Here is an 18,306-nt window from a genome sequence, read left to right on the forward strand (position 1 = left end):
TGAGGCCAACAAATAAAAAGCAAGGACAAAGAAAGTGGTCAGAGAGAGACAAGTAAGTTCAGTTCAGTTCAGTTCCTTGAACTAATAAATCTCCCTTGGTTTGTTTCTTCCTGGTTGAAAATGGATCTCTGTCATTTATAACCAGAGGATTCCTGACTCATGTGTTGAAGAAGGGAGGGAAGGAGAGAGAGAGAAAGAGAGAGAGAGAGAGAGAGAGAGAGAGAGAGAGAGTATGTGTGTGTATGTGTTATCCCAGCAAGTGTTGAGAATGATTGAGGATTGCACTCCTATGTAATGGGTGGTAAGGTGTCTATTGTTTTTGTTTTTCTTTCTTTCTTTCTTTCTTTCTTTCTTTCTTTCTTTCTTTCCTTTTAATTTTTAAAAATGTTTATTTTTGAGAGAGAGAGAGAGAGAGAGAGAGAGAGAGAGAGAGAAAGCACGAGTCAGGGAGGGGCAGAGAGAGAGGGAGACACAGAATCCGAGGCAGGCTCCAGGCTCCGAGCTGTCAGCACAGAGCCCCATACGGGGCTCGAACCCACGAGCCGTGAGACCATGACCTGAGCTGAAGTCAGACGCTTAACCGACTGAGCCATCCAGGCGCCCTTCTTTTTGTTTTTATTGATTAAGAAATGACACAGTGATTATATAATCCTCCCGTGGTCACATGGATAGAAAGTGACAAAGCCAGGAAAATAGGATTTGATCTATTTTATCCCCAAGCCCATATTCTATATGAACTCAAATAGGACAATGAGATAAGAAATCCACCCTTTAGCACTTGGATTCCTCAAACTTCCCTGGTGTTTTGCTTGGTGCATGAGAGGTGAGTGAACAGTGGAGGCCTTCACCATCTCAATCCCCTTCTTCCCTTCTGACTTTCTCCCTCTAACCTAGTGCCGACAGCCTGATCTTACAGCATCGTGCTGTCTTACGTCTAAGGGCTTTGGAAGCCTAGGCTCTGTGATGTTTATGGCCACCCTTTCAAAAATTAAAATGTTTTTCTCTCGTTATTTGCTCTATCATTTCTTCTTTGGGTCAATAAATGCTGCTAGTTGAAATGGAGGGTCCCTTTGAGAACGTGGGGCTTTGTTTATTTTATTGTTCATTCCTTCTGTCTTCCCTTCCTTCCTTCCTTCCTTCCTCCATTTCAAGCTGTGTACTTATTTATTTTTTTCATTATGTTTCATCAGATATCTCTGTGTCTTTGCCGTGGGAGCAAGTTATTGAAATACCACATACGTTTCCCACCCCCGCCTTCGTGGCGACGTTAAGGAAACCCGTGGTGGGGGTGACAGATGTGATACCACGGTGAGTCTGGAGAGGAGGGGTTGCACTGGCCTGAGACTGCCTGAGGACAGATTGTGGTCCGGAGATGGTGAGTCTGGTCCTGCCTCCGTCCCGGGAAGCATCGCAAGTATCAGATAAGTCCTTTCTGTTATGAGAAGCCCTAATTAATGCATGTGCTGATTTGTTCTTCCCTGCTGAGGCCTGCAGCTTAATGCTTACAGGGTGCTACATGTGTTACCTCTTATGTATCTTTAATAAAAATAACACTGGCTACCATTGACAGTGGCCTTACGGTGTTTGGGGGCCTATGCCAAGGCCTTTGCGTTCATTCTCTCGTCCCCCCTTCCCACCACCCGATGACACAACTCTTGGGCATCATTCCTCTTGCCGCATCGAGGAAGGAGCTGAGGCTCAAAGAATTTCAGTAAATTTCTCAAGGTCACACTGCTAGAAAGAGGCAGGGCGGGTTTCACACCAAGGCTTGTTTGATTTCATAGCACTTAACCACTTGCCACTGTGCTGTTATGTTTTAATGTTAAGGGGAAGTGAGAAATGTAATAATAGAACTTTGGCAAGGTGGCAATAAAAATGAGGTAGGGCTGTTCATCCCTCTTACAACTGCCCTTCTCCCGATCCCCTTGTCTTTACGTGCCGGAGGTGCTCGGAATACGGATGGGGCGGGGGGAGCACGGAGGGCGTGAGTGAGGAGCCAGCAGGCTCCTGGGTCCAAGGTGGACCTAGTCAAGCAGCAAGTGCTATTTCCGCTCCAGGGTCCGCCAAGTAACTATCGGAGAGCCTTTAGGGCCGTGGTATGGAGGGGACAGGGAAAGAGGATGAATAGATGCCTACCAGCTCTGTGACCTTGGGCAACTTACTTAACCTCTCTGGGCTTGCTTCTGGTTTGTACCGCAGGGAGGTTAGGCCATGTGTGGGGCTTGGTCAGGCAGTCTATAACACCCTGGTGTGAAGCAGGGCAAACAGAGAAGGCCGTCCTGGATGACACGGGTTTAGGAAGTTTCCGAGCCTGCCAGCCCCAGCCTTGGTTGCTCACCCTTCCAACGTTGTGTCTGTTCCTCTCCGGCTTGCTTGCTTGCTTTTTTTAAATTTTTTAATATTTATTTATTTTTGAGAGAGAGACAGAGCATGAGCAGAGGAGGGGCAGAGAGGGACACATAGAATCCGAAGCAGGCTCCGGGCTCTGAGCTGTCAGCACAGACCCTGACAGGCTGCACCGAGCCCGACATGGGGCTCCACCTCATGAGCCGTGAGATCATGACCTGAGCCAAAGTCGGACGCTTGCCCGACTGAGCCACCCAGGGGTGCCTCCTCCCCCCCACCCCGCCCCGGCTTTCTGATGCTGCCTGGCATCACCACGTGGTTCCTCTTAACCCTTGGTAATCAGCTCCCCACTGCATCTCGCGCTTAGCTCCAGCACGATGGTGAGAAGCTCGGGCTCAGGAGTCGGATTGCCTGACCTCCTCACTCCTCCCCATTCCGTGCCTTAGTTTCCTCAGCTGTAAAACGGCAGGCAATAATGCTGCTTTTCTGGTGGGCTTGTCTGAGGACTGAAGGTCACCTTCGTGTCAAGTGCTCAGTCTGCTTCCCTTGGTGCCAGGCCCACGGATCTGCTCCTTCGATGCTAGCAATGACAAGCAGTAATTAACCAGATCGGCAAACGCCCGCTGAGTACCTTGTAAGAGCAAGCCCCACAGGTGAGTGCTATGGGGTAACAGAGCAGCACGGCCATGGCCCCTCATCCCAGAGTTCTGGGTGTGCTCACCAGCTGTGGAGGCAGAGACCGCGTCTGGGGTACGAGATGCCTGTTGAAAGTAAGATTGTACAGAGCAAGAACCAGAACTGTGATGCGGGCCCGGTGAAACTTCAGCCAACCCAGCAGGGAGCTCTATCTAGAACAAGGATTGTCCCTAAGATGGTCCCATGTTGGACCCAAGTGGCCAGGCCTTCATAGTCCTCCCTTGCCCGCTCACCACACGTGGGCCACCCCAGAAAGGGCGTGACCTTGGATGAGGTAGCTCTCGGCAGTTCAGACAGACACAGAAAGGCTGACCCCTGGGGTTGGACAATGAGTCTTCCTTCGGAGGGGGGTCTGGATAGTACTATGGAGCGCCCACCACTCGAGGAGTTGATAAATGACCAAGGGCATGCATAGAGGACCAACACGGACAACAGACCGTCCAGGGAGAAGTTCCCAGAGATTGGCCAAACCAAAGAAAGCCTTGCTGTAGGGAGAACTCAGGTTCTTATAGAGCACTAGCGGAGAAGTAGGGCATCTGTGCCCATGCTGCATTGGAGGGGGCACAGTGAAGGCCTACATGGGGAAGTTAAGCCCTAGGCCAGAAACCTGTGAAGGTTCATTGGGGGCCTGGGAGAAGAAAAGGCCAAGGCAAATGGGCCTGCTCATATCCTGCCTAACATAAGGGCCATGGATGGGTGTCAGCTGTGGGGTATGCTGGGGAGCTTGGGTAAAGACCCGATTAAATAGTTGTTATGAGGGAGAATCCAAAAACATTCTGTGGTCCCCGTAATATAGCTGTAAGTAGAAGAGAGGCCAAGTTCTAAAGTCAGAAAGAAGATCTCTCACTTTCTACCCAGGGTGTCTCATTATCTGCCTACCACGCCATTGTCTCTTGTCTGTTGCCTCTTACGTCGTGATCTTAATCACCGTGATGATCTCAGCACATTAACGTGGGCTGTTCTCGGTGAATGCGCTCGGTGGAAAGAGGGGACGGTGGTTTCCCATCTTGACCCTCTTAGAAATGTGGAGATATAGGCCAGAGGCATGTTGGGAAGGGCCTTGAATACCCAGACCAGACAAGCAAGGTGGATTTACTGTGGCAGGAATCGAGGAGTTGCTGAAGACTTGGAGATCCGGAGAGTGCTAAAGAGATTAGACCAGTACTTTAGCAGGATGCATTTGCTAGCAGTGTTCTGGATATTCCAGAACAATGGGAGACAGGAGGTGGACACATAATGCCCTCAGGTTTATTGTCTTAGTCCAGGTGAACGCAGGGGGCCTGATCTGAGGGGTGGGGTAGGAGTAGGGAACAGGATTGGGTCAGAGAGACACTGCAAGGCCCCCACGTTTCTGAACTCGGTGACAAGAACGGTGCTTCTCTCTAATAGCAATAGGGGGTCTGCAGGAGGATCTGGTTGAGGGGCAAGGGAGCTAGAGAGAGAGGGGGTGAGCGTTTCTCTTGGTTAGGAGATACTAATGGGAGGTCAACAGGATTTTTAAAAAATTAATGTATTTATTTGAGAGAGAGAGAGAGAGTACACACGGGTGCACACGTGTGCACGCGCACGTGAGTTGGGAGGAGGGACAGAGAGAGACAGAGAGAGAGAATCTTAAGCAGACTCCACATCCAGCTCAGAGCCTGATGCAGGGCTCGATCTGACGACTGGGAGATCATGACCCGAGCTGAAATCAAGAGTCGGATACTCAACCAGCCGAGCCACCCAGGCGCCCCCGCGACAGGACTTCTCATGCACGACCCGTGTCCAGCTGCCCGGAAGCTGATCCCAAGGCAAGGATTTGTGTGTGAGCAGTTCAGCCAGGAGGGAGGCCCTTCCGGAGGAGACCTGCAGGGGAAGGGGGGAGGCAGCAAAGGGAAGGAAAAGAGGAGCCACGCAGGGCATGTCCTTGCCTGGCCTCGCCCGTACGACAGCTCTGGAGGGTGACCGCTTCTGAGTCAGCATGGCTAGGGGACCTAGATTTTCACACCCCTGTCCCCATCGGCCGGTGACTAAGAGCCACAGTGGGGGGATGGGGGGGGTAGTCACCTCCCAGGCACTGCCAGTTCCCCGCACCGGTGTGCAAAGTGGCTCCCTTCTGGTGGCCCGAGGACTGACCTCCCAAAGCGAAGCTTAGGTGCTGGTGGAGCGTGCGAGGTGAAAGCACACTGGCAGGAGCAGAGCGCGCGCGCCAAGCGTCAAAAGGGATCCCGGGGCACCTGGGTGGGGCCGCCACCCTGTCTGCTGTCACAGGGAGCGCCGTCTTGAGAAGGAACGGTGGCTTGCCAGCGACTCTTCTGGCCGGGCTGATCGTCCTCCTCCCCGCCATCTGCTGCTTCCAGGAACAGTGTGGAATCCTCGGCCGGGCGTCTGTTGCAGACTGCACCTCACGTTCACCTTTTTCCATAGAAGACGGGAGGCCAGAGAGCGCATTTCCTTGACGCTCTGGCTTGGGGGCAGGCAGCCATCCAGCCCCGCGGAGGGCTCTGAGTTCCAGCTTGGTATCCATCCCAATGCCACGGCTTCTGAGCCCGCCGCCAGACAGCTCTCTCTAAGGCGGTCACTTGTCAGCAGCGGGGACACTGGCCTCGACCCAGTGGCGGAAGCTCCCGGCCCATCAGGACTTGCCCGAAGACTCCAGAAACCGGAGGACACAGCCGCCACCGTCACGTGTGAATTGCGTGGGCCGGGAGAACACTGAGCTTGAATCGCGAAGTGAATTAAGCCAGGCCCCTGGGGATGGGAGAGGGGAGGGATGCCGCCTCCTTCCTCGCAAGGAAAGAAATAACAATGAAAGCGAGGGAGTACAGAGCAAGACCAAAGAGCCTCCTTGTCACACCCTCCTGGGTTCAGGCCTGGCGTGGTGTGCCAGGCGCAGGCCGGGGTCCCTGAGAGGTGAACCCTGAAACAAAGGGGCTGGTGAGGATTCCTCTTTCCCCCGTGGCTGCCTTCTGTTCTCAGGGGGCCGTGTGGGGGCCATGACAGTTGTTCAACAGTCCGCGGCTCGTCCCTGCTTCTATCCACCCCTTCTGCCACCCCCGTGGCCCCCTCTGCTGTGCTGTCAGCAACCCCTGGGCACGTCACCCTGAGGGAGCGAGGGAGGCAGGCCTGGCTTTGCCCTCAGCTTCCCAGCAGCCAACAAGAAAACACTAGACGGGTGGGAGTCCGCGGTCTTCGCCCAGAAGCCTCGCCTCCACGTCTCTGTCCCCCTTCCTGCCCGAGAGCCGTGCACCAGGTGCCCCGCAGCCGTCCCTCGGTGGGGCTAGCCCCGCGCTGTTGCGAAGGTGGCGCCTTCTCCCCGTGTGGACCGCGCTGCCGTCTCGGAACCCCCACTTACCCAGGTTTTCTCAGGTTTGGCATTCTTCCAATCCCACAGGAATTCAGCTGATAAATGAATTCATACTCAAAGGTTATTGACTTAATTTGTCACCCCCATCCAGGAGCTATTTGCACTGAAAAGAGATCCACCAGGGAGAAGGCCATGTTTCACTGCAAAGAATGCCTTTCCAAGGGGCGGTTGGCGGGGGGGGGGGGGGGGGGGGTGTCGGTTCAGGCGCTGTGGCCTTCGGGCAGCCCCTGTCACCGCTGAGGTGACACAGGAACTTTTGGCTGCAGGCATTTCCCAATTTTAGTGTGTCCTGGGCCCTGGAGATTGGATTTAGTGGGCCTGCGTGGGGCCCAGGAGTCTGCATTTTAATCTGCTCTCTACTTTCCTACGGAAGTGGTCCGTGGACCGATTTTTGAAAAATGCTTGGGTATGAGTCTGCTCCCGCCGCCACAGACTCTCCGTGGCTGAAACAGCAGGAATTTATTCTGTTCTGTTTGTTCAGCTCTAGAGGCTGGGAATCCAAGATCAAAGCATGGGCAGGTTTGGTGTTTCCTGAGGCCTCTGTCCTCTGCTTGGAGAGGACTGTGTCTCTCCCTGTCCTCACGTGCCATGTCTCTGTGTGTCCCCATGTCTCGTTCTTGTAAGGACACCAGTGAGATTGGATTAAGCCCACCCTAAGGGCCTCATTTTATCTTAATCACCTCTTGAAAATTTTTTTAAAGTTTATTTATTTACTTTGAGAGAGACAGAGAGAGCACAGAGACAGGGAGAGAGAATCCCAAGCAGGCTCCGTACCATCAGCACAGAGCCCGAAGTGGGGCTTGAACCCCCAAACTGCAAGATCATGACCTGAACTGAAATCAAGAGTCAGATGCTTAATGGACTGAGCCACCCAGGCACCCCCTTAATCACCTCGTGAAGGGCCCCTTCTCCAGAGGTCCTGGTGGTTAGGGCATCAATATAGAGATTTGGGGGAGGGATACAATCGGCCCGTCGTGGGCACGTAGAAACAACAAAAACGAAGCCAGTTTTGAAATGGTTACCAAGTTCGCTCATCTTTTCAGTAACTGCAAGAGAAAATATACCCGGGTTTAAAGAGATTATGCAGAAAGCACTGGCCATTGGCCGCGGTGCCGGAGGCTGCCGGGCCTCGGACAGCACTGCTGGCCCCTGTTTGGGCAGGCACCTTGGCTCACCCTCTCTCTACATTGCCTTTCCTGTTGTTATTCCTCCTAGGTTTAGAAACAGCCTTTCTTCTTTCAGCATCACGGGAGAGAAGTCTTTGGCGCTGGCACCAGCGTGGCCGCCCGAGGCAGCCCTTGCTTCTGCCTCCGAGGGTGTTTCTTTCTCCAGAAAGAAGCTAGGACCCTTCACCCTCCCCATTCATCAGCACCACGGGTAATCTAATTACAGCCTTGTCTTAAAAGAGTGACTCATTTACAATTGAGACTTCTTCCTTATGAAAATGTAACATCTTGAACTATGTTTTTATGGCCCCCTTTTTTCAAAAATAAAAAAGGAAATTAATTAATTTCCTTGCACACGGGAAAAACTCGAGGTCTTGCCGGTCGTGCGAGGAAAAGATTCTCTCTCTCTCTCTCTCTCTCTCTCTCTCGGCCTCCCGCTGTGTGACAGTGAAATGCTAAAATGATTTTGGCAGGAGAATATTCTCAAAGGCTGTTTTTATTTCAGCAGCAGAAGAGTATCTCAGAACGCAGGCTGCACCTCTGCCCTGTGGGGCTGTTTCTAATTGCACGAGGTGAGCTGCAGAAATCCTTCCCCCAGCCGGGTGGGGAGAAAGCGGCAAGAAACCTAAGAAAGATAATCGTGTCTGCCACACTCAGTGCTCACCACTTAAAGGAATTAACTTGTTGGAACAAAATATTTCTATGGGTGCAGAAAACTATGCACTAGAATAATGAGGCTGACCCCTTCCTTCCGCTTTGCAATCACTGGGGTTTGTTGCTTGTCTCTAATCACAACATGCTATGTTCCTCCTTGCTCACACCTCTGTCTGCGAGACTGGCTGCGAATACTTTAGATTATCACCTTCTCATTTTCAGTGTGAAATAATTGCCCAAGGATGGAAACTGACAAACAAGAATGTGGATTTCGGAAAGCAGCCCACTCCTTTCTTAGGATACCATTATGTGTCATCACCCTCTCCCATCGTCACGCCCACCCCTTTAGAAGCCAAGTTGTGCTTTTGGAGACCTGGATTGATCTGAAATACGGAAGACAGTGAGGGTACTGATATGTTTAATTAAAAACCTATTGGACGCTGTGGCGTACGGGTATGGAGTTCTGGAGGTAAGCCTTGTGGGTTTCACTCTCGGTGCTGCCGCTTACTGGCTGTGTGGCCTTGGGCAAATTGTCTAACCTCTCTGTGCCTCAGTGTTTTCACCTATAAAAATGAGAAAATAATAACAATGCCTTATGGGATGGCGAGGGCGGAAAGAGTTAGCGCGTGTAAAGTGCTCAGGACCATGATCAACATACAGCAAACACTCAACAAATGCCAGCTGTTCTATTTACGCCCTGGGAAAAGAAAGAGTGGATGCCTTCTTTCTCTCCTTGGGAAATGTTTAGTAAGCACTGTGCCTGGGGATCAGGAAAAGTAATCTAGGTCCCTGTCCTCAAGGAGCTCCTAGTTTTGTGCATGTGCCAAATGTGTAAACAACTGACTATAATACTGTATAAGACAAATTTGAATAAATGCTGAGTAAGGATAATAGAACCATCGTATGGGGGCATAAGAGGAGAAGCGCTTAATTGGACTAGAGGATCATGAATGGCATCATGAAGGAAGTGACATTTGAGCTGGACCTTGCTAGGATAAAAGGTCTCTGTAAGTAGAGAACAAAAGAAAGACGTCCCAGGGGGAGTACAAGACCCCTTCGGAGAAAGGCAAGGGTGCCTGTGAAATTGAGACAATGGAATGGAGGGGACCTGGGGCCGGAGAGGGAGTCGGACCCTTCACCTATCCTGCAGCAACCTGGCATCCTGATTTTTTTTTTCCAGGTGAAAGAACTGGAAATAATATTGCGGCATGAAGTTTTTTCCCCGTATTTTTTCCTGTGGAAGAGTTTGCGGGAAAACCGTAATGACGAGCAAAGTCCTACAGTTACCAACTCTTATTGAGCCGCAAGACCCCCCCCCCACTCCCCAATTCTGTCCATACAGGTCACTGATTACACGCAGAGAAATCTTTGTAGTCGCCACAAAAGTGCAGCTACCTCTGGGGTACGGTGCAGCCGTTATTTAACTGTCACGTAACGTGACGACCGAGTGTCCTATTAGAGCTAAAATTTAATTGTGAAGACGGGTACCATATTTAACCGCAATCCTGGGGGGAATGTGGGTTGACAGGCTGTAATTACCCAAACTGGAACCTGGCCAGGGCACACCTACTCTTTGCCAAAAGAGCTATGGGTGGGTGGCGGGGGGGGGGGGGTTTCAAGGACCGCAGGCCCACTGAAGCTGCGGGTTCTGCAGGGTAGGGAATCGGCACTTGCGGCCCCACAGCGCCCCCTAACATAGCTCAGGGCAAGCTCAGGAGCTCCGGGCAGCAGGCCCCTTCTGACCCTCCACACTTTGCCGCCTACCCCCAAGCCCTTCCCTGCCTCCGCCTGGCTCCAGTCCATCCTGGGTTATCAGAAAGTTTCCACTTAGGGTTTCGTGGCTGTGGGTCCTGCAGTCAGGTTTGCGCTGGGTCTTATCTGTGCCTGTCTGTCTGTCTGGCCCTCTCTGGGTGTCTCTCCCCAGGTCCTGCCGTTTCTCTCTTATCATGATGGAAGGGCTTGTGCTGATAAAACAATCACCCACCAGAGCACAGTGGTTCTGATGGCCAGCTGCTGTTTCTACACAGAGATCAATTAGAGACGTCTTTTCGCTGGGGCAGTGGGCTGGTCAGGCCAGTTTACTAAAAAATCCCATTAGGAGTCTGACTGTGAAATGCATTATATTTTGGCTTTCCAATGCAGTTACTACCAGAAAAAATACAAAGTGGGCCAAGAAGAGGTGGAAATGTGGCTTGCTGATGTCACTGTAGGGTTAAAAGGGAGAAAGTTCTGGGCTGCGAGCAGCCGTGTGAATAAATGTGGTCTTAATTTAAGGTTATGGATTTTTTAAAAAGCCTTGCTTTTTGTCTTCAGAAGTCTTGGCATTCATATCAGTTAAAAAATAATTTAGACAGAAAATAAATGTTGGAGCAAACTCAAATTATTATGTGCATTTTAAATAAACCTGTGTTTTCAGCTGCAGACCTAGCATATGAATAATAACATTAATAGTGATCACCGTCATTTGTCAACTGATGATCTTTTCCCTCAGACCTCCCAGGCCCTTGGTTCCTGGCTCTGCTCTTCAACTGAGCCCAAGGCCTGTCCCTCCTGGGCGGGGGGGGGGAGCTCATGATAACAGCCCCCCACTCCCTCTGCAGAGTGGAAAGGTATAAAAGCCCGGGGTTCTGGTCCCAGCTCTGCCCTAATTAGCTGTGTGAACGTGGGCAAGTTGCTTCACACCTCTGGCCAGTTGTCAAAGGATGGAACGATCTCTAAGGATGAACGGCGGAGCCCATAATGTGCAAAATCAAAAAGCAATACAGGAGTGTCACCTGGGAAAAATTTTTCCCCTTTCTTAAAGATGAAAGTTCTGAAAAAAAGGAACAGATTCAAACAGCTACTTCAACAGAGGAATTATTGAACAGGGCACCGGAGGAAGTTAGATTAAGACTAATTTTTTAAAAACGTGCGGGGCGGTTTTCTACTTAGTTTCCAAGAGCACACACACATACATACACACATAGGTACCCTTTGGTCAAAGGCAAAGCCACGTAAAATGCTCACTTTTCTCCCTCTCTGGAAACAACAACAACATCAGGATATTATGTTCTGTCTAATTCTTGTAGTTGTGGAAAACTGTCCAGATACTATCAGCAGAACGGTAATATGCAAGGTTGAACCATATGAAATTTGTCATTTCTAGAGGCCAAAAAGAGTTGAATATAAGAAATTTCTTATGATTCAAACTAATATTATATATGTGTATCTATATACATATTTATATGTAAGGTATATATATACTACACATCAAAAGGTATATATATATATTATTATGTTTATATACAGTTATATATATTATTACATATCAAAAGGTATATATGTGTATAATACATAAACCATTATAAATTATATAAGGGGCGCCTGGGTGGCTCAGTCGGTTTAGCATCTGACTCGTGATTTTGGCTCAGGTCATGATCTCATGGTTCGTAGGATCAAGCCCTGCGTGGGGCTCTGCGCTGACAATGGAGGCTGCTCGGGACTCTCTCTCTCTCTCCCCCTTTCTCTCTGCCCCTCCCCCCTCTTAAAAATAAATAAGTAAACATTAAAAAATAAAATAAATTATGTAATAATAATGTAGTCGAAAGAACTGTGATTCTTCTATATTCTTATTTTTCTAGCAAATACTTTCCCAACCAAAGACTGGTACATTCTTCATATCCCTATCCCTAACACAGAAGGGGATGACCTAAGACTTATTAACAAAACACGCTTTGGCATCCCACGCTACATTTCTAAACATGGGCTCAGACCCCGATTTGGTCCTATAAGAATATAATCAGAAGTTGACATGTGGAAAGGTCACTTAGAGGCACTAGCAGGGATGTTGGCTCCTGGCAAAGGCGAAGGGGGCCCTGGGCACCTGGGGAGAGTGATCCCAGTGGGGCTGGGCCCAGAAGGACCTCTACACAGCTTTACTCAGACGTCCGAGGTCATAATACATATCCCTGGGGAGAGATGTGCTTTAGCAGAGTTTATTGGCAATTAATTTTTATTGGTGATTTAAAAAATTCAAAATACAAGTATTATTATACCCAATAATGATTTCAGGGAAAGCCAATGTGATAGAATGTTCCAGGATATTTTCAAAAGAAAAAGATGAGGCTACTAGGAGTAGGGAAGCTTCCTGGAATAAAGCGAGTGAAGTCCAAAATGAATAATGACATAATGATTCCAGAGAGAAACGATCACATTTTTCAGTGATGAAAAATTTCACTTCCTTATTTTAGGTACTCATGTCTTTATTTGTTTTTTCTTCCACTTCCATAAAACAGCCGGAATAACCAGACCAAGTGCTCCCTAAAAGGTATTTTTCAATGGAGATAACTGTAAATTTTCATTGTGAAAAAAAAATCAAGAAATTATGGAAAAGTATAAAGGAACAAAATAAAAATCACCTGTAATCTCATCATTCACAAAGTATGATTGCAGAGCGCACGATGTTTTTCTGCAGACACACATTTTTAAAGTGCTAAAATACCAAATCATTCCACACCTTCTGTTTCCAACTTTCTTTTTTTCATTTAGTGACATCTATGTGTCACAGACATCCTTCCATATCAATAGATATAAAGCTGCTCGTCTTTTCAAAGTGATTACATGGTATTCCACTGTATGCTTAACCAATCATCTGTTGATACGCACTTAGATCACTTCCGGTTTTGCTACTATAAACCTCACCAAGATAACTAATCGTTATACATCTTTGTTTACTTGTTTGATTATTCCTTAGGATTCTTTCCTAGAGGTGGAACCCATGAGTCAAAAGACAAGGCTTTTGTTACGCCTTGCCAAGTCTCCGTCCAGAAAGGCTGTACCTATGTACAGTCCCATTAGTGGCAAATGTAAATGCCCATTTCCCCTCGCTTTGCCTGGGGAGGATCAATATGTTTAATCTTTGCCGAGCTGATAAATGAAAAATTATACTCTACAGGTTCAGTCTCGCTGGTAATTAAAGAGAAACCAAATAAAAAAAGCACCTTTTCGGTCTTCATGTAGAATTGACTCGTATTTCTTCTTTGGTGGATTGCCTACTCATGCCTTTTGCCCATTTTCCAATGTGGATATTCCTCATTTTCTTATTGATTGAAAGAGCACTTTATATATTAAGGATACTCTTCTTTCAGTTGCTGTCTATGTAAAAAATATTTTTCTCAGTTTTTCTCTTGTCCTTTAATTGGTTCCATTTTTTTTTCTTTTCAATGCCAAACGTTTACATTGTATGTGTCAAAACAGTTCACTTTTTCCCTAAGGGTTTCAGTCTTCAGCGTCACTCTAGCGAGGCAGCATATTCCTCTGCATTTTAGTTTTCCAGTCATACTGAATTGCACTGCTTACCACTGTCTTTTCCCTCCAAAGCACATTTCTTGTTTCTTTCCAGAGGTTCTGGAGTAAAAACGGAAGGGACCTTCGAAACCAGACCAGAGGAAATATGACTATTAATAGTAACACTTGCCGTTTCTATTTTCAGTGTGCTATAGGAGCACTAATTAGTAACCCCCTTAGCCTAGCCCCAAGGGTCACTCTGGCTGCCATTCACTCACTCTGCAGGATACTGTGGCATAGGGCAGGGAATGCTGTGGCATTCGTCTGGTGGGCAGCGCTCTACCTGGCCAAGACTTCAATCCAGGCTCCTGATTCCCCATCTGTGCTTAAATTAAGGTAAGGCAATTTCCTCCACACAGGCTGGCAGCTTTCCAGAACGCACTGGGCCTGCCAGGACGAGTTCTCTAGCTGAGAAGCCACTGCTGTTCCTTCCCCCTTCCCAGAAACGGGAAATCATATAATCTATAGGATGGTTTGCAACCTGGGTTTCTAACTTTGTCTTGGACCACTGAGGGGATTGTACCACTATTGAATTCACTCCTGATTTTTGACCATCCGGATGCTTACTGCAAGAGTTAGGGAAGGCGAAGTAACGTGGAGGAAATGCATGGGTGGAAGGTACCTTCTAAGTCAGTGAATGGTGTGATCCCAAGGCCGCCTTACGTGGAACTCACTCACCCCATGAAGGGGGATCGGGCTCCCTCCAGTGCCAGGCACTGGGCTAGGGGCTGAGGGGACAATGAGGCTTGGCAGCTGCCACGGAATCTGATGTGGACTGGTACGTCGAAGCTATGGACAGCATAGGCCTCTAGGGCCTGACGGAGGAGAGGTTCCTGAGGAGTGGCCTCTCTGCTGAGATCCAATAGACCCACAGGAGTTTATCAGGAAAGGGGGAATCCGGGCGCCTGAGGGAAATGAAGGCAACGTGTAAGCTTCTGAAGAGCGGAGTAGGAGGAAAGCCAGGACAGTTGGATTCGGAGGAGGTAAGGGATGATAGCAGTGTTTCTTACATTATCTTTGGAGAAGGGTTAGGGATTCGCCCCGCGCCCACGTATCCCAGACCAACACTTTTGTGATAAAATGCAATAAAATGGATTAACAAATGTTAGCGCCTTCAAAATACAAACCCCACTTTTTTTTTATTACTAGATTCCACAGGCAAAAGCTCCTCTGCCGAATTGCCATAAAAGTTCACCTGAGTCTTCGTTTCCGTACTCAACCTCGTGGCCGACCAGCAACAGTTTGCACACTGGTCCCGGTCCGCAAAGCCCGCTTTTGGAGCTGCGCTGAGCCAGAGCTTTCTAGGAAGGGGGTGGGGTCGCCGGCGGCCACGGCGAGGTGTTGAGTCAAGGGCGGTGTGGGAAGTGTCCTTTGAATGTAGTAACAAATAGGTAGTTGCAAAGAGCAGTTTCGATGGAGTGGTTGAGACAGAAGCCAGACCAAGCGGGGTGAGGAGTTCACCAGCATTCCCAGCAACTAGAAAACACGCAAGGGGAAGACGAGGGACAACAGGAGGCGCCTAGGCCGGGTCCCTAGGCCGCCGCCCAGACAAGATGGGTAGCGGCCGCAGGCGGGTGAAGTGTCAGCTGGGGTTCTAACCCCGGGCCTAATGCCAATGCCAATGCAGCACCCCCCTCCCGCGCCCCCCATCCCCGGGGTTTCCCCCGCGGAGGGGGGGGGGGGAGGAGCAGCCTGCCGAGGAGCCAGGTGGCGGCGCTGCTGCATGGCCTGTCTACAACTGGTAGGCCCCAGAGCCCACGACGAAGGGGTGCCTGGCCTCCCTCGTCAACAAGGAGGCGCTCTGCGCCTGTGCCGTGCACTTGCTGGCCCGCCAGGGGTGCGTGCGCACCGCTTCCGGGCACGGGGAGCGGTGCTGGCAGTGGGCAGGGCCGTCTTCCACGCTGCGTTCACGGGCATGGCCGCCGCGTGCACCGACGTGGCGCTGCGGGAGGTAGAGGCGGCGGCCTACCTGGCCCTGCTCAAGTTTCTCTCCTCCCCTGAGGTCACGACCACGCGGCACACCCGGGGCCGGCGCTCCAGGCCGACCGCCTGGAGTTCCAGAAGAGCCTCAGGGCTGCCCACATGTCCGTGCCGCTGAGGCAGGTGAGACTCTTCAGTGAACCCCAGCCGGCTGACCGGTTTCTGGAGAACGTCGGCAAAAACACCGCCGAGGTGGCCGTGCTGGCGCTGGACACAGGAGGCATTTTGGGGGGTGCGTTTGTTCAGCGCCGTTGTCCACTGGTCCGAGGCTGAGGGTCAGCGACAGCAGCTGCAGGTTTCTCCCGAGAGCAAGTGCGAGGTTCTGGGCAAGGCGCTGGCCCTCGTCTGCTTCCCAGTGATGACCATGGAGGAGTTTGCTGCAGAACCTGCGCCCAGGGCATGCTCGTGGACTGCGAGGTGGTCAAGCCTCTTCCTGCACTTGGCCGTGCATCCCAAGCTGCCTGTGGACTTCATGGACCAGCAGGGCGGAAGGAGTGCAGCAGCATCAACAGCTTCCCGCAGAGGGAGAGCCACTGGGGCTACAGCAGCACCAGCGGCCACATCAGGTTCAACATCAACAAGAGCATTTTCGCGGTTGGCTTTGGGCTGTATGGCTCCATCCACCTGGACCACTGATGACTACGTGAACGTCCAGATCATCCCCACGGTCAGCGACACGGTCAGGGCCAGAACGACAGGGGCTTCAGCTGTGATGGCTCCACCAGCACCTTCTGGGTCGTGTTCCAGGAACTGGCGGAGGTGCTGCCCAGTGTCAACTACGTAGCCCGTGCCACGCCGAAGGGCCTGGACTCCCATTAGGCACCAAAGGCCTTCCCAAGGTGACCCATGAGTTCCCTACCACGGAGGGCCAAGATGTGTCTTACCTTCTGCTATGTGGCCAGGAACAACAATGGCAGGTCCACGGAGGACAGCCACATCTCCAAGGTCATCTACACCTAGGCCCCTCAGGCCCCCAGCCCGTCCGTGGAGGTTGGCCAGGACCCTGAAGTCACCTGATACAGGTAGGCCACCCCACGTTTCATGCAGAGCCCCGGTGCCCCCCTGCCATGGGGGTTGTCCACTCACTCCCTACCACATTCCTGGGCGTCAGGAGAGAGTCTTTACTCTCCATGGTGGTGAGCGTGGCTGCCTGTTCAGAGGAGCCGGGATGTGGCCGGGGGCAGGGGTGGGGGCCACGTGAGCCAATCCCTTAGGACTTGGGATGCACGACTGGCCCGGAGCCTCCCTGAGCCGAGGGTGCACTGTCCCGAAATCTCAGGGCCACCTGACCAACTGCCTGACCATAGGCTTTGAATGAGTTTTCGTCTCGTGTTTGTTTTCGTTGAACTGCCCATGGCACTGCATCTTGGATTTCCAGTTCTCTAGTAGGAGTATGTGGGAGAGGCTTCTAGTGCATTTGGTTGGGGTCTTGTGCTCTTTTGTTCCGGTCAGTTCACTGGGGATGTTTAGGCCATCCTGAGCCTGGCCCCCAGAGCACTGGCCGGAGCCCTGGAGACTAGGAGTCTTTGGGCCTGGAGCCCCCTCAGAGTCCTGAAGGCTGGCTTCCTGCCAGGCTCAGGCCCACCCAGTGGGCCTTGTGAAGGGCCATACTTGTCTAGCCTCTCTGAATGGGCCCTTCCAGGCCCCTGCAGCTGAGTGCGTGGACCTCAGACCTGATCTTCCTGGGAGGGGCAATGGTGTGAGTCAGCCATGGTGGCCATGTCCCCAGCTGGCCCACCTGTACATACTGGAGCCCTGCCCCAGCTGGCCTCTGAGGGAGCACTTTGCTCAGAGGTGCTGGAGGGCGTGGCCCCTCCCCCAGCTTCCAGGTACCTCCCCACTCCCAAAGCCTGTGTGTTTCTGCCCCAATGATTCCTTCTGGAACCTACATTCTCCCCCAAGCCATGAAATAGTTTTTAAAAATAAAGAAAAGAAGTATACCTACAAACAAACAAGCAAGAAAGCAGAGACAACCCCATGAACTGTTTAGGCTTTATATTGATAAGCATCATCCTTGTTTACACAAAACGGTTGCCAAAAAATCTATGTTTTGACATGGAATCCAGAGACAGTAATGGGAAAAAGGGTGTGGTGTAGTAGCAAATGTATTGGTCTAAGACTCCAGAGGCCTAGAGTGTCAAGTGGGGCCAGGCAGTCATAACCTGTGTGATCTTGGGCATCATTCACCCCCTCTGCCCGTCAGTTTCCTTCTCTGCCAGATGAGGGGGTTGTACAAAATCTCCGTTACTTCCAACGTTTGCATTGTATGACTTCACTGTGAAGTAAATCACTGCAAATATCAATATTCCTCAAAACTTTTGGTGCACGTTCATGGTGTTAACGTAGAACCCACTTCCTGGTCCAGCCGGAAGGGAGAGGAAAGAATGTGAAGGCGTGTTCGAGCTGGTCTGGGTTTTGTGAAAGCCCCAAGTAAAGGTGCCGGCTGGGGGAGTTGGGATGTGGAGCGCAGTTATGGCTGTGGTCTAAGCTGGGCAGGGGTCTGGGAGACTCTGCAGCGGGGTCACTTTTCCTTTTCTGCCCCAACCCCTCTGAAGCGAAAGGACCGTTGGCCGGATCGTTGGTCCTCATCCTTGTTCTTTCTATAGCTGAGAACCTGCCCTGTCGTTCTGTTTATTTTTTAGTCTCTGCTATCACAGCGTCCAAATGCAGCAAATTGTGAAGTGTCGCTACAGGTCTTTCTCCCATCTGTCGTGTATTATCTTTGAACACTACTCCTGGCTTTATAGACCTTCCTGTGACTGTGTTCCGCATTGTCTTCTGGGCAGAATTAGC

The 18,306-nt window shown here is 50.7% G+C and overlaps 1 pseudogene; it reads left to right on the forward strand.

The window, feature by feature from the left end:
* The first annotated feature begins 9,154 nt into the window (after window positions 1-9,154).
* Window positions 9,155-16,530, forward strand: LOC125931265 (BTB/POZ domain-containing protein 2-like; annotated as a pseudogene).
* The last annotated feature ends 1,776 nt before the right edge of the window (window positions 16,531-18,306 follow it).

This window comes from Panthera uncia, chromosome X, assembly GCF_023721935.1.
Source record: "Panthera uncia isolate 11264 chromosome X, Puncia_PCG_1.0, whole genome shotgun sequence".
In the NCBI taxonomy this organism is placed as follows: Eukaryota; Metazoa; Chordata; class Mammalia; order Carnivora; family Felidae; genus Panthera; species Panthera uncia.